At 43.1% G+C, this 16,259-nt stretch overlaps 1 long non-coding RNA gene across 1 annotated transcript; it reads left to right on the forward strand.

The window, feature by feature from the left end:
* Positions 1 to 8,688: 8,688 nt before the first annotated feature.
* Positions 8,689 to 12,018, forward strand: LOC128590337 (uncharacterized). The gene is made up of 3 exons (XR_008381259.1): positions 8,689 to 8,818; positions 9,967 to 10,105; positions 11,163 to 12,018. It is a non-coding gene; the product is annotated as an uncharacterized LOC128590337 (long non-coding RNA).
* The last annotated feature ends 4,241 nt before the right edge of the window (positions 12,019 to 16,259 follow it).

The raw sequence follows: 16,259 nt of genomic DNA on the forward strand, positions 1-16,259 counted from the left end.
AAGTTCCTTTTCATCACTGCAATATTTGTGGCATACATGAGCTTCTCCTAGACTTCTCCCCAAACCTTTCCTTAGTTGAGAAATAGTGTCCATTAGAGAACAGATGGCACAATCACATTACAGAAATGCAAGAAGGTTTTTATAAGGACATTATTTACCAAAGTGAGTGCTGAGTAGGAAAACTAAGAGACTATAAAGTGGCCGAAGGTGGAAGGAGATTCAGTAGTTACTGGAACTTGTCAGGGTGAGCCCTTTGGGAAGGGTCACCTTGAAAGGGATTCAGTCTAAAAGATGGCCATGCCTGGCTCAGTGCCTGTTGCTCAGAGGCTGGGCTGCCAAACAATGACAACACAACCAAAAAAAATAGCTAAGTGTTGTGGCGGGCCCCTGTAGTCCCAGCTACTCAGGTGCTATGACCCCTCTCTTTGAGTTTGATTAATTTGCTGGAGCAGCTCACAGAACTCAGGGAAATACTTCTTACATTTACTGATTTATTATAATGGATATTACAAGGAATACGATGAAGAGATGCTATGGGCAAAGTTGGCAGGCCACCCTCCAAGCACCTCTGTTTAGCTATCTGGAAGCTCGCCAAACCCTGTCCTCTTGGGTTTTTATTAAGGTTTCATTCTGCAGGTATGATTGACTAAACCATTAGCCATTGGTGATCAACTTGACCTTCAGCCCTTCTCGTCCCCAGAAGTTCCAGTCTTCTAATCATGCCTTTGTCTTCTGAAGCCATCAGTTAACATTAGCGAACAAAATGACAGTGCTTTGGAAATTCCAAGGATTTTAGAAAGACCAAATACATATTTCACAGTATCACAGGGGACATCTTTGGAATTGCATGTAAGGAAAGAATGGTACATGGAGCACATTGGAGAGGTCATCCTGTCTTGCCCATCCAAGAGATAGTCTCTTGTTACAGCCTTTGGTACTCTTTCTGTTACAATAACAGAATACCCCAACCCACTCAGTTGATTGGACCAAGGATGGACAGCATAACAGTAAATGGAACCCATTAATTATTTTTCAATAATTTGGACCAAATGACCCAGGAGCTGAGTTACATGAAGGCAGAGCACTTAGCTTTGGGAAAAGTCCGTGGACTTAAGCTGCCAAGATCACAGAGCTACCCCAATTCCTACTTGTTTCAGCTAGAGAGTTTTGGGGTTGTATGTAATAAAATTCTAGCTAATTAAAGCAGAAAAGATATTTATTGGAGGGTTAATAGAGTGCTTCATGGCATTGAAGGAAAACTAAAGATGTCAGTGGGAGGAGTGGAAGACAGTCCCCTCAAAGAGTCAGATGGGAAGTGTCTTTGCTTTATGTCTGATACTTGCTTCGGGAGTCAGGAACCTGAAAGGGAGAGTCCAATGACTTGATTGGGGTCACACTTCCATCCTTTGGTGTCACCAAATTTGGCAGTCCACAAAGATTACACAGAAGAGGAGAAATCTCCAAAAGCAAGTTAAAGAGATTGGCTATAATTTTAGGTCAGGTGTCCATAACATCTAACTTGAGTTATTATTTAGATTGTATGCTTATTCATAACCCATCTAATATGAAAGTAACACTTTTCACATTTTACCTCTCAAACCACCTTGCATATTGCAACTCATAGAAGGACACTGCAACAAAGCCAGAAGTATCCACTGTAAATTGTCCCCAATTTTTCCCCAAGAGAACCCAAGGCCATTGACTATTGTCAGACTAGGAGCTTATGAAGTCAGATGATTGGTGGTGTCTTGGATTGAGTCTGTCTCACAGTGGGTGATATGGGATGATGGCTTCTTTGGTTTTTATCCTTTGCCAATGGAGGGAGGGCTGTGAAGGTTGGAGAAGTCAAGTGCAAACTTCTGGAGTTGCCTCTCACCCCCCACACCAAAGTAATAAGACAAAAGGAATCCTTGAGGGGAATCATGAATTAATGGCTTATTCAGATGCCTGAAATTTTCATGAGTAATGGTCTTAATATCATAACTAATCTCAGCCATGGTGCTGGGTATAGTTCTATATTTCTTCTAATATAGAACTGGCTCTGACATGCTACTATATATATATATATTTTTTTTTTTTTTTTTTTTTTTTGTAGAGACAAAGTCTCATTTTCTCACCCTCACAGCAACCTCCAACTCCTGGGCTTAGGGGATCCTCTTGCCTCAGCCTCCCAAGCAGCTGGGACTACAGATGCCCGCCACAACGCCCAGCTATTTTTTTGTTGCAGTTTGGCCGGGGCCAGGTTTGAACCCACCACCCTCAGTATATGGGGCCAGTGCCCTACCCGCTGAGCCACTGGCACTGCCCTGACATGCTACTATTAACCTAACATGTATTTTCTTCATTTCTATCTGCAAAGTAATCAAAATAAGTTTATCTTCACATTACAAGGATAGCATTATAATTTCATTGTTTAACTTCAGGGCTATCAACTCTCATAAATGCAGAAGGATCTTGATCATGTTGATAGCTCACAAAAGATACAGATCCATTATAATGATCACATGATAAGTGGACCTACGGAGATCAGGAAGTATTGACAACCTTACATGCCGTAGACATATATATGATATTCAGGTATTCTTAGGCAATTTCCTACCTAAAATAATAGACAAGTGCCTTAGACCCCTCTCCCCCAACTAAGAGGTATAATGTTTATTAGATCTGTTGGGATTTGGGGGGAAGCAAAATAAAGCAGTCACATTTGAGTGTGCTGTTCTGACTTATTTACTGAGTCATCTTGTAAGACTTAACCAGTTTTGGCCTGGCGTGGTGGCTCATGCCTGTAATCCTAGCACTCTGGGAGGCCAATATGGGTGGATTGCCTGAGCTCACGAGTTCATGACCAGCCTGAGCCAGAATGAGACCTTGTCTCTAAAAATAGCCACGTGTTGTAGCAGGTGCCTGTAGTCTCAGCTACTCTAGAGGCTGAGGCAAGAGAATCGCTTAAGCCTAGGAGTTTAAGGTCGCTGTGAGCTGTGATATCACAGCACTCTACCGAGGGCAAAAAGGTGAGATTCTGACTCAAAAAAAAAAAAAAATAACCACTTTTAAGTGGAGCCTGGAGAAAGAATAGACTTGGCAGCTGATCGAAGCTACAGTCTTATGTTCTAGGACTTAGACTCTATGACTTAGCAAATCCAAGTAGATAGTGTATTAGGGATTTGCAGTTAGTGACTTCTGCTAACATCCATTATTCATTTAAAAAGTAGCTCCCTGGCTACTCGGCCCTGGTAGAATACCTGAACATGGAACATTAAGTTTCTATGCAACTGAAACTGCTTATTATAAACTTGATGTTAGCCAGTCTATAAAATTAGATTCACATGAAAACATTGCACTCTAAAATGGAAGTGGTATATAAAAACTTGGACCAGGAGAGGTCCAGAAAGTACAAGTAAAGTGCTGTAACATGCAGCTTAGATTCACATGTAGTATGTATAGGTAATATTCATTTAGCGTCTCAATATTTTTTCTGTGATTCAGATGTGTCATTGGGGACTTTTCTGTGTCAGCCCATATAAATGCCCATCGGAGAGCACCCACTTTGGACTTTGCTAATCCATTCTGGGGATGTCAGTCAGCTCTTTTTCCCTACCACCACCTTGATGTTTGTTCAGTAAGCCCATAAACAAAACAATCATAATAGCAGAAATGGAGCCTGCTTATGAGCAAAGAAAAAAAGGGGATGCGACCGTTCCTCATCAAGGCTGATCTGGCTCTTGCCTCTGCTGTTTGACAAACTGCAAAAAGGCCAATGCTGAGCTGCTAATATGACACCATTCTCTAGGAGTACCATCTGTCCAAGTGATTACATTAGATTTTTTTTTTTTTTGTAGAGACAGAGTCTCACTTTACTGCCCTCGGTAGAGTGCCATGGCGTCACACGGCTCACAGCAACCTCCAGCTCTCGGACTTAACGTGATTCTCTTGCCTCAGCCTCCCGAGCAGCTGGGACTACAGGCGCCCGCCACAACGCCCGGCTATTTTTTTGTTCCAGTTTGGCTGGGGCTGGGTTTGAACCCGCTACCATCGGTATTTGGGGCCGGCGCCCTACTCACTGAGCCACAGGTGCCGCCCACATTAGATGTTTTCTATCATGCAAAGGGCAGTAGTTTGTCATCTGAGGAACAGACATGTAGTATGGGTATGAAGTTATCTTTCTCACCTACAGTATGTCTGCCAGCAGCATCATTCATGGGCTTGGAGAATGCCTTATCCATCACTGTGATATCCCATACAGTGTAGTCTTTGACAGTGAAGAAATTGAAGAAATTGTAGCAATATAAATTATAGTAATAGTCTCAATAGTGGGACACATGAAATCTTCGTTTTACCATGCATCCCATCCAGAGATAGCTTGTTCAATAAACTTTGTGGATGACTGAAGGCTCAATGATAGTGGCAGCTGGAAGTTAACTCACTCTTAAGTTTAAAGTACTATCCTGTAAGGTCCAGCACATGCCTTAAGTCTACCAGCATGGGTGTTACCTCCCTCATAGCCAAGATGTATGAGTCAAGAAATCACGTGATGAAAGTGGGACTTGCCCCTCTGAAAAGTCTGCATTTTTATTTCTCCTATTTGTGACCTTGAGTTTGGTGAGTTTGGGGGTCCTGAGGCCTTAGGAAGTAATACTTCATCAAAGAAATTCAACCTTGGTTCCAAATTGAAATCTTGAGATAATCCTCTGATCACTTTGGGCTCATAAGTCTACTGAACTAACAGGCAGAAAAAGTGGTCTCACATCACCTTTACCATCCAGCTCCTCTGTGCTCCAGGAGATTCCTTGCTCTGTCAAAAGAAAATATCCAGAAAGAAGTATTTTTAAAAAGAGGGAAAGAAAAGAAAAATAAATGTAAGAGACATAGAAGCTACAGTGAAGAGTTCTAATGTATATTATGTGTACTTGGAGTCCCAAAGGAGAAGGGAGAGATGATAAGAACTAAGAATTTTTCAAAACCAATGAAAGATACCAAGCCACAGATTCCACAGACCCTGCAAACTTTACACAAAGTAAATACAAAAAATCACTCCCAAGAATATAAGGGTATAACTCAATACCAAAGAGGAAAGGAATGTCATAAAAGCAGCTGGTAGAAAAAAGGAAGACACTTAGCAACGCTACCACCATTAACTCCCCAACAGTGCAATCTAGAAAGCAATAGATTTATTTCTTTAAAGTGCTTTGAATTCTATTTTCAGCAATTATACCCTTAGGATATAAAGGAACAATAAAGATAATTTCTTCCAACAGCAAAATACTGAGAACATTTACCACTAAACAACCTATACGTCACACAGAAAGTAAGTGATCCATGGAGGAGACAGTGCAGGAAGGAGGAGACAATGGCAGTCAGTGAAAAGGGGGAACGTGTAAGTAAATGCAAATGAATGTAGACCAGGTAGATAGGAGCAGCAGTAACTCAGGGTACTATTAAAATGTATTGCAAAAACAACATGTATATTGGGAAAGAGGGTAAGTAATGTTAAAATGTTCTAAGGTTCTTTCATTGTTTGGGAAGAAGTCAAATCACAAAGCAAATATACTTTGTAATCTCTGGAAATCATTACAAGGAGGGAAAGTAGAGTAGAACCTGAATAGTTGACCGCCTCCCTACATTGACGTAATTTTCACCGACCAGACACGCACCACATGTACTAAGGCCTAGTTCTTTATGTTGATCACCTCTGCTTGTTGACCAGTTCGTTACAGTCATTTGGGCGGTCAACTACTGACTATAATAACAAATTAATACAGCGGAAATAAGACTAAAAAGCAATCAGAAGAGACAGGAAAAGGCAAGTAGCACCTAGTTAGGTGGTGGATGTAAACATACCTATGTACACATATATATGTGTACACATAAACATGTCCGTAATAACATTACATACAGATAATTAAATGCCTCAATCAAAAGATAAAGATAGTAAAATTAGATTATATACCCAACGTGTAAGGATTAAAAACAAGGGCTTAAGTATAAGGAATTGAATATAAATAATAAAATACAAGGATACAGACACCAAAATCATAAAGACACAAAAGGATAGAAAGTAAAAGAATGGAAAAAAGATACCACAGGCAGAGACTGGTCCATAACGAAAGCTATATTAACACCTGACAAAGTGGACTTTGAGCCAAAGAAGCATTACTAGAGAGAAATAGAATAAACGTGTGTGATTTTTCAGTATTTCTGGGCTATCAACAAATGAACACTAGGTAAGCAGATGGCATTGGCTCTGAACATGTTCTTGGGGAGCTGATTGAGGAATTAATTGAAGAATTTAGAGAAACACAGACTAGAGACAATCAGAACTGACCAAATCTGCAAAGTCAATGCCAATGAGCAAGAGAACCCGCAAGTTGGGATTATTATGAGGTGGAAAACATGTGAACTAGGTAATTTCTGAATAATAGATATCTCTATGAAACAAAAACTTAAACTTTAATCAAGAAATGTTTTAGCACTCAAGCAGTAGAAATGATAGGAATCATTTTAAAAAGTAACTTTTTACACCATGCTAGATTGCTTTCTGTTCCTGAAACCCGTAGTAATATTTTGTTTTCTGAATTTGCATTGAACATTATTATATCCCTAAATATGTCCGTAGGGGAAAACAGTAATTATTATTGTGTGTATATCACTCTACTTATTATTTGCTTTATGTACTGACTTTGGAAAATTACTTGAATACTTGGGCAGTGCCTGTGGCTCAAAGGGGTAGGGCACTGGCTCCATATGCTGGAGGTGGTGGGTTCAAACCCAGCCCCCGCCAAAAACTGCAAAAAAAAAATTACTTGAATACTTACATAGTACACTTTGGACTTGGAACTTAATGGATTTACATAAATCTTTTGAGAACCTAATCTGTAAATCAAGAAAGTTCCTATCTACATACATTATTCATTCCTTCAACAAAGCAGAGCAATGTGTGAACATATATTGGTTGCAAGCATCATTTACAACGCTAGGGGGCGATACAACATAAATAGAAACGTAAGGTTTGGCAGATTCATCTTCAGTGCCTATATGCAATGGATAAAAACTTGTGTAGGGGTGGTGCCTGTGGATCAGTGAGTAGGGCGCAGGCCCCATATACCGAGGGTGGTGGGTTCAAACTCAGCCCCGGCCAAATTGCAACAAAAAAATATCTGGGCATTGTGGCGAGCGCCTGTAATCCCAGCTACTCTGGAGGCTGAGGCAAGAGAATTGCCTAAGCCCAGGAGTTGGAGGTTGCTGTGAACTGTGATGCCACGTCATTCTACCAAGGGCAATAAAGTGAGACTCCGTCGCTTAAAAAAAAAAAAAAACTTGTGTAAAATTAGTTGAGTACAAAGTTATTATTATTTTTCTTAAGAGACAGGATCTCCACCTATAATCCTAGCACTCTGGGAGGCTGAGGGAGTAGATCACCTGAGCTCACGGTTCAAGACCAGCCTGAACCAGAGCCAGACCCCTGTCTTTAAAAATAGCCAGGCGTTCTGGTGGGCACCTATAGTCCCAGCTACTTGGGAGACTGAGGCAAGAGAATCTCTTGAGTCCAAGAGTTTAAGGTTGCTGTGAGCTATTACGCCACAGCATTCTACTCAGGGCCACAAAGTGAGATTCTGTCTCAAAAAAAAAAAAGAAGAAGAAGAAGAAGAGATGGGATCTTACTCTGTCATTCAGGCCAGAATGGAGTGGCACAGTTGTAGCTCACAGCAGCCTGGAACTCCTGGGCTTCAGTTTCCCAAAGCACTGGGATCGCGGATATTGGCTTCCGCACCCAGCCTCCATAGTTATTTTTAACCGTCCATGATGCCATAATGTGACCAAGAAAACTAAGTTTAAAAAAAAAAAAAAAAAGGTGGGGGCAAGACAGGATTGGAAGAGGGACGTTACCTAACAAATGCAATCAGGGTAACCTGGCTTATTGTACCCTCAATGAATCCCCAACAATAAAAAAAAAAAAGGTTTTAATAATTATAGGCCCTCTGGGATAATCAACCCACTAATAAATCATTAAGATGAACTTGGGTATATTTTCTGAGATTAGCTTGTTAGAAGAGAAAATTTTAATTTAGTGTTTTCATTTAGTTGATTATATTAAAAATTATCTTTACCAAATATTAAAACAAAACTCTTCCGTGGTGATATATATAATGCATCATTAAAATATATTTTATTGAATGAGATTTATTTATCAGGTGTTGCTCACATTAGAGTGTGCAGGTGTCTGACCACATTTTCAGGGTCTTTAAGAATCCATTTTTTTTTTTAAATAAATAAATAAACTGCTTTATTATTTATTTATTTTGAGACAGAGTCTCACTTTGTCACCCTGGGTAGAGTGCCATGGCTTTATAGCTCACAGCAACCTTCAGCTCCTGGGCTCAAGCAGTTCTCCTGCTTCCTTCTCCCAAGTAACTGGGACTACAGGTGCCCACTAAAAAACCTGCCTATTTTTTTAAGAGATGGGGTCCCACTCTTGCTCAGGCTTGTCTCGAATTTCTGTGCTCAGGCAATCCATCCCCTCCCAGAGCGCTAGGATTATAGGTGTGAGCCACCTTGCCCGGCCAAGAATTCTTTTCCCTTTCGAAAAAAATCAGTACAGGAGCAAAGTAACAAAGACACCATCATAAACACCAGACTTTGTAACTGAGTAACTAGAGTAGAGAAGACATGAAGCAATAGGGGAAGGTAAGAGAGAGCCTGGCTGCTTCAGAGTGGTCAAAAGATTACACTGATGCAGGGAGTCACCCTGATGGTGCTACGACTGGGCAGAACCAATGGGATACTCGGTGGATGTGTGACTCGGAAGGGAGCCAGTGGAGAGGTATTTATTCTGTCAAGTGGAAGCTCTATGTACCAGTGTGTGTGTGTGTGTGTGTGTGTGCACCTGGGTGCGTACTCATACACATGAGATGGTATAATTTGTTAAGGTTAAAGACCAGGATTCTAGTGGTAACATGTGGGCTTCCCTTCTCCTTCCTGATGTTCTTTCTTCTATTTTGGTCCCCTATCCCGAACAACTATTCTTAGCAACTCATCAATTCCAGGCTGCCCTGCTCATATCTGCTTTAGTAGGAAGACCTAACATGTGCACCTTGCCGTGAGCCACACCGTGTTCCCAGGACTTGACTCTACAAACTCATTAGTTCTCATAGCACCTCTGCACTGAATGAGTGTGGGAAATTTCCATGCCCTTCATGAGTTGATTCCTCTTGCCTTGCCACCCCCATCTGTGGTCTTGTCCTGTTTCCACTTGAAAGACTAGCCCCACCGAACTTCTTCCAGTTACTCGAACGCACTGTGCTTTAGGCTCACAGCTGGTATTCAGTGTGCTCTATTGACAAGTCTCGGAATTCCCTCCTACATGGCCTCCCCTCCTTATACCATACTTACGGGATTAATATGACACCCCCCACCCCCATTTTATAGGTGAGGAGAAAGAAACTTAGAGAAGTCATATATTACATCTAAGATCATGTACTTCAGAGAAGGATAATAATGTGGAAAAAGGACAAGCTTTGGACCCAGGAATTAGGTTATCCACCTTCAGCTCTGTCCTTTACTAACTTAAACCTCAGAGAGATGGTTTTTCTGTTTTTATAGATAAAGAAACTGCAGAGTAGCATTTTGCAAAGGATTTTGGTGAAGAGTGGGCCAACCCGTGCATGAGACAAAGGCATAAAATTAGGAGAGCACATCAGAATGGAAATGAAAGAATATTTTCAAGAGACAATACTGAAAAGTATAAATAGGATCCCACTGATTAAATTAGAGCACGTGCATATTCTGTGTCTCAAACTAGGAAACCTGGACATGTCATATTTCACACAGGAAGATGAATGTAGAGAATGGATGGCAGGGGGAGCCCTGGATGAGTTTTGCCTGTCAAGATAAGAAGAAGGGGAAAGTGACATTCTCCCTGGTGTCCCGGGCTGAGGGCTTGTCGCCCCCTCTCTCTTTTCTCTCTGCCAGCATGTTATTTCCATGATGTGTTAGCAGCCGTGCCCGTCCTCACAGCACCGTGAGATTGCTGCTTTATTCCTCTTCATGAGATGAGGAGAGCAAGGTGCAGAGGAATTGAATAACTGCCCCAAGTTCAGTGACATGGCTGGTAAGCAATTATTAATAGCTGAGCCAGGATTTCTCAGGGCTCTGGGATTCTAAAGGCAGCCTCCTCATGCCAAAGTCACTGTTCTGCGCCCTTACCTCCATCTTTCATGGTCCTTTATCCTCCTACACAAATGCAAAGAGGGTTGAGAAGGTTCTCTTAGAGTAAAATGTCAGGTTCCTTTTAGCAGGAACCCTTAGCAAGCTTTAACTCAGAGGGGCTGCCCTACACCCAGCAGGCCTGTGGGGGAGAAATGTGAGGGCTGGTGGTGATGGTGGCAACTAGGGCATGGATTTGGAGGTGTTAATGTACCCTTATAATTTCCATTCACACATACCCCCCATGGCCCCTTATAAGCAGTGACATTATCCTAGTCATGTCAAAGCTTTGTAAATGCAGTTTCAAAACCGCTGCCTGGCTGCCACCTCCCGCCCTTCCTGAGTCCCATCGTGGCTGGCCTTCATTGGCAGCACTCAGCGTCCTCTTATGAGGATGGTGGGCTAGGTCATGCTGTGCTTGGGGACCCTCAAAAGGAAGGAGCTCCAACCCCACATCCTTAGTTGCCACAAAATAAAGGCTCCTGTCTTCTCCCTTTCTACTCTGAGACCCCACTGTGCAGCTTGGTATGGGACCAGGGGGGTTAGCAAAGACTCGGTGACAAGCTAATTGATGGATCCCTTGCCTCTGGTGCCTTCTCACCCACTCCTGCAAACTCTAGCTCTAGTCCATTGTCCGGCTGCCCAAGGAGTCTGCTTTTCTTTGTTGAGTCAGCACTATGAGTCAGGGCCAAGATCAGCTGGAGGCAGAGGAAGGACTGCAGGGAACTGGGGGTGGAGTAAGAAGCCAGTGGCCCAGAGGAAGGCATGGCCAGGAGCATCTGAACAGAAGGCACAGGGAGAGGGGTGGTCACAGGAGGACCCTCCCTGGCCTGCTGACATCACTGACCATTGGCTATTGGTGGAACTCCTTGTAGGAAAATACACGAGTTTACTCGAATCATTGCTTTGGGCCCTAAACAATCCCAGTTGTATCTCTATTGGCTTTACCTCCACTCTTCTAGAGATGCCAAAATAGAACCAAATCCCCATGAACTCTGCTAATAGAAGAGGAGAAGGCAGATGGATGAAATTCTCAGATGCACTCCAACAGCAATCCAGCCATGTCCTCTGATCCTGCTGAGGCTGATGGCACTGCGTGGCATCCTGCCATACTTCCCCACGCACAGTCTATACACATCGGTAGTGTGGGCAGAAGGAAAGGTGGGTGTTGCTGGAAGGTAAGTAAAATCACAGAAGTTAAGAGAAATCAGCCTGCCTTCAAAAAAAAAAAGTTTCCCCTCAGATGCATAGACTGTAGAAATCAGCCTTTCTGATAATGCTGAGGGAGAGAGAGTAGATAGAAAGGGGTAACCCAGTGGTACTGTTCTTGCTAACTTTTAGGCAAGATAGTTATGCCAACATTGTCCTCCAAACCATAGACCTCCTGACATACTGGAATCATATAGCTGCGGCATACTTAGAGGCTGTCTCATTCAACTCCATCATTTTAAAGAGAATAGATGTGGGTGTGGACAAGCAAAGGAACTTGCCCATGGGCATTCAACTAGATGGTGACAGAGCCCCAGTCCAAGAGTCTTTCCATGAGCAGAACCCAGGACCAAATCTGCAACAGACTTTGAGAGGATTCAGGTACAGGTGTGGGCATGAGGGATTTGTTACTTCCCAGAGACTCTGGAGCCCTTGATTTGACAATTCTGTTCCTCTGGAACTAATCTCTTTATAGGTCAGTTGGACTCCTGAGCCCTTTTTATTCTCAAGAGATCGATCAGAAGGATGAGTGTGGTGGCTCACGCCTAGCACTCTGGGAGGCTGAGGTGGATGGACAGCCTCAGCAAGAGAGACACCCCGTCTCTAAAAATAGCCTATAGTCCCAGCTACTCGGGAGGCTGAGGCAAGAGAATCACTTGAGCCTAAGAGTTTGAGGTTGCTGTGAGCTCTGATGCCATAGTGCTCAACCTCAGGGTGACTGAGTGAGACTCTGTCTGAAAAAAAAGAAAAAGAGATAGATCATTGAGAGACAGGGCCACGGAGAATGAAAGTGTCCCCTCAAAATTATATTGGGCTTCTGCTTATAGAAGAATGTAGATGGTCTGGAAGGGCACAGGAGGATTTGCTGGCTGTGTGGTCTCCCTGGGCACGGGATGTGGGAAGTCTGCTTGTGTTCCACCAATGCTGTTCTAGAAGAGGGGTAGGACTTCCATTCTTGGGATGGTTCTTGTCCTTTGTTCCTTTCTTAGGGAGACTGAGCAACACCTGTTGTGAGGATTAGTAAGACAAAATGAACAACATTCCTGAGTGTGGAGCCGCAGGATAAAGCCACACCGTTGCACCCAGCCTCTACCACTTCTTGGGTAGTGATTTTCACCCACATATAAAAATCTCCTGACAAGAGCAGGAAGGTTTTCTGTTTGGTGGCACATTTCTCACACAGTTGAGGTGGTGACTTTGGAGAGGAACATAGCTGGAGTGGGCTTCTGACCTTGGGGGAAAGCATGGCCTGTGGACGTGAATGTTCACCCCATTTCTCTAGGGCCTACTTCTGAGGACTTCAGAGCACAGCACAAACTGTTTTCTTCACTCTACAAAGGCAGGGTAGTGGTGAAAATGAGTCTTGGTTTCAAAGTTGAAGACCTAAGGGCAATTATTACCACATGGTAATGTCACAGAGTTGTAGGGTATTCCAGATGGACAAGCTCATAGAGGTGACCCAGTGTAGCACAGAGTCAACAGGCTGGGTGCAGATGTCAGGTCATTTGCATTCCATTAGTAATTATTCTTTGTATGGACTATTCTTAGTATCTAAGTATTCTAGTACCCTTGGACAAGTTTCCTGTAAGATAAGGATAATAATATCCACCTTCTAGGATTGCTGTATGGAGAAATGAAGATAATTTTCTAAAATGCTTAGCTTGACACATGATAAACATTCAATTAATGTTTGATTTTTTTATTAGGTCATTATTCTCTCCCTCGCTTTATAGACATTGAAATTGAGGCCCAAGGAAGTTACATGTTTCTTAATGTCACAAAGCCAGCCTAGTTTTATGTGAACATTTACATTCATAAAATAAGGGGACACATGGGCATTGTGACATGAGCTTGGAAAGGCCAGGTTATGTCACAGCACCAACTCTCAAATGCCCATTTCCTGCTCACCTTCCATGGCAACTGTGGCTCAGCCCTGGGCACTACTAGATCTTATTGCTAATGGCCTTGTTTCAGGACCTGGGCAGACATAAGCCCTGGCATAAGCACACAGCTAGCCCTTAGGAAGTGACTTAAATCACTCTGCCCACATTTTGTGACAACAATCCATGTGGCCATCTAGGAGTTCAACAGGGTGGGCAAGCATGATTTTCTTACAGAGAGGTAACCAGACATTGGCAAAGGGTAATAGAACTTATGGCCATCTGCTACATAAGCAAAGCTGATCTTAGTGTGAGCTATCCCCTAACATGAGCCAGTTGAAACATCTGCTTCTGGATGTCAAAATTAGCATGCAAAATTGAGAAACCCTTCCACAGCATTAAAAGGAACATCTACTGATGCCCACTCAAAATACTTAAACCATGAACAAAATTAAAATTTTCACTCATTGTAAACCAACCGTGCATAGCCACACGGCTCACCCTACGATGAGTAAGTCCTTGTACCAGAACAACTCAGAGGGCTCACGTTTCTTCTTGCCTCCTAACCCATTCCATTGCATAGCTTTTTGTGGTTCATTCCCTTAACCGCCACCGGTCTAACACAGAAGAGAAGGGGTCACAGAGTTTATTCTCAAGGAAGGGGGAGAACTTCCCATTACAGGGAAAGTCAAGTAGAATATAAGGTGGGCTTTACAACCACGAAGGAGAGTCACTTAAATCTAATCTGGGGTTATTAGAAAAGTTTGATATGGAAAAGCCGATGTAGCTGGAATTTCATCCTTAAGAAGGGTGGGAATTATGCAAATGGTAAAAGTTATGAGATGATGTTGGGGACAAAGCTTTACATCCTTTAAGAAGTAAATGTTCAGGTTTCCTGGTGCATCTTATTTATTAGGAAGCTCTTTTTTGGCAATTTTTGGCAATGTGCCAGGCAGCTAAGGGACACAGTTCGTGCCCTAAGCTGAAGCAGAGGATTTCAACCTTTCTTAAAGACCAGAATAGGTTTCAAAGAACAGGTGAGTCTCCCTGGGGCTTGTTAACAATGCAGACTTATGCAGACACCCAGATGTGAGACCCACAAGTTGACATTTTAAAGAAGCATCAGGGCGGCGCCTGTGGCTCAGTCGGTAAGGCGCCGGCCCCATATACCGAGGGAGGCGGGTTCAAACCCGGCCCCGACCGAACTGCAACCAAAAAATAGCCGGGCGTTGTGGCAGGTGCCTGTAGTCCCAGCTACTCGGGAGGCTGAGGCAAGAGAATCGCTTAGGCCCAGGAGTTGGAGGTTGCTATGAGCTGTGTGAGGCCACAGCACTCTACCGAGGGCCATAAAGTGAGACTCTGTCTCTACAAAAAAAAAAAAATAAAGAAGCATCTGTGAGATTTTTATCACATTTGAAGTTCATGCGTCACGGTTTACAAGGCAGCTATAATACTGATGCATGTTGAGAGGACCTAGGGGAAATGGGATGAGCATATTGAGCAAAGAAATACATTGGAGTAAAAAATATTTGTGTTACCTATGAGTCAGGGGCCAATGCCCTTTGAAGTGTGGCGCAAAGGTTAGAGAACTTGGCTTTTCTTTTTCAAGGCTGCTGTTGACTTCAGTTTACCAGAACCATTTCTCCAAGCTTGTTTTCTTATGGAACATGATTTTTTTTTTTTAAGTTGTGTTGCCTTTTATTTTTTCCAATAAAACAATTTTACGGGAGAATTTGGCACTCATTTTTTTTATATATATATATTTTTTATTGTTGGGGGTTCATTGAGGGCACTCATTTTTTATACAACAGCCAACTAGGGGGAAAGGTGATTAATGAATGAGGAATAGTAACATTGAACTTAGATTGTCTCATTTAATCTTTACCAATACTGTAGACATAGGTATTTGCATTAGCCTCATTTTGCAGTTGAGGAAATTGAATTTGGGCAGTATAGGCAACCTGCCCAAGGTCATAAAAGGTGACTTGTGAGCTAGCCATACTGAAAACATGATGGACTTCTTTGAGAGCTCAGTCTTTAGAACTATTCTGTTGTCTATAATGACCTCGAGGGCACTGTGTGCCTCATTTATAGCCAGACTGCCTCTGACAGAGAACTCGGCCCTTCTAGACAGCCCCATGAGCTCTGTTCCAAACACTTGATTCCCCTCTTGGACCTTGGTATCCCTTAACACAGGTACATCAACATGAATGAAGTGGTCCAGATGAATGTGAGGGAAAGTAGAAAAGAAGATCAAAGGCAAGGTCAGAAGGTGGCAGCCTCCCCTCCCACTGCCTGAAGGAAGCAGGCTGTCTGCAGTACACGGGATGAATCAGGAAGGACCACAAAGAAGTCCTATGCGACCTGCAGTCCTCTTCATCCCCCGAGTTGTCTCCCTCACCCTGGCCCTTTGCCTAACTTCCGAAGCCCCTGTCTGTCCCAAAGGGAATGTGAACTCTCTCAACATGAAGCAATTCCGAGCTTGCGTGGTACTCTTCCCGGGGGCATGTTTTTGCTTTGCGCACAAGGCCAATTTAGGGAGCTATATGACCTTAAGAAACAGAGGATTAGGGGGAAGTCTTGGCTGGGGGTGACTGAGCCTGGGCTGCTCTAACAAAATACATAAACTAGGTAGCTTATAAATAACAGAAAGTGGGGAAGTTGATCAAGGCTGAAGTCAACAAGAGGCTGGTGAGGGCCCACTTTCTGGCTTACAGAGGTGCCTTCTTGCTGGGTCTTCACATGGTGGAAAGGGCTAGCTAGTTCTCTGGGGCCTCTTTCACAAGGGCTCTAATCCCATTCATAGGGGATGGGGAGAGACAAGGAGGGCTTCCACTCTTATGACCTAATCACCTGCCAGAGGCCCCCACCTCCAAATCTCATCACCCTGGGCATTAGGCTTTCAACATGTGACTTTGAGGGGCCCCAACCATTCTGGCCATAGCAGGCAGAAGCCCAGAGAACTGTTTT

Source organism: Nycticebus coucang, chromosome 7, assembly GCF_027406575.1.
Source record: "Nycticebus coucang isolate mNycCou1 chromosome 7, mNycCou1.pri, whole genome shotgun sequence".
NCBI classification, from domain to species: Eukaryota; Metazoa; Chordata; class Mammalia; order Primates; family Lorisidae; genus Nycticebus; species Nycticebus coucang.